This window comes from Geospiza fortis, unplaced genomic scaffold (assembly GCF_000277835.1).
Source record: "Geospiza fortis unplaced genomic scaffold, GeoFor_1.0 scaffold992, whole genome shotgun sequence".
NCBI lineage: Eukaryota > Metazoa > Chordata > Aves > Passeriformes > Thraupidae > Geospiza > Geospiza fortis.
Window position 1 is genome coordinate 412,265 of NW_005054625.1, and position 682 is coordinate 412,946.

At 58.1% G+C, this 682-nt stretch overlaps 1 protein-coding gene across 1 annotated transcript in view; it reads left to right on the forward strand.

The window, feature by feature from the left end:
- The window catches only part of LOC102033975 (cell division control protein 6 homolog), a 15,573-nt gene that overhangs the window by 10,704 nt on the left and 4,187 nt on the right, over nucleotides 1-682 (forward strand). The window lies entirely within an intron of this gene.

The following is a 682-nucleotide window of genomic DNA, read 5'->3' on the forward strand; positions in this document are numbered from 1 at the left end:
GGCTCATTCAGGGGATTTTTTTTTTTCTGTGATGATGGACCTTCCCCTGTTGAGGCTGGAGCGAGGGGGGTGATGGGTGAGTGGGGGGTTTCTCTGGAGAATGAGCCCCCCCCCCAAGTGCTGCCCTTTGGGTTAAATAAAGGTTCAATACGGTTCTGCCCCTCCTGGAGCGAGGGGCCCTTTTAAAAGGGAACAGAGGAATTTGGAGGAGCTGGAAATTACATTTAAATAAAAGTAATAAAGTGATTAATGATATCAAGGACACTGTCTAAGGGGGAGGTTCCCAGGAACCCCTTTTCTTTTTTGGAGGTGATGCCCCGAGGGCTGGGAGCAGGGCACTTTGGCAGACAGGGTGGAGGGTACTGGGAGCGCAGTAGGAAGGCAGGGTGGGGGTTACTGGTGGCACTGGGACCACTGGGAAGGAGGATTGTGGGTACTGGGAGCAGGGGGAGGGGGGATTGGCGCGTGTGGGCACTGGGAGCAATGGGAGAAGCGCCGTGGGGAACACTGGGAGGAAGGGTGGGGAGTACTGGGAGCGTGGAGAGACAAGACTGGGCGGCAGTAGAAAAGCAATGTAGGAGGAACTGGTGGCACTGGGAGTACGGGGAAGGCTGGGTCGGGGGGTGCGGGCCGTGGGAGCACTGGGGGAACTGGGAGCGCGGAGTACCTGCAGGCGGGCGGC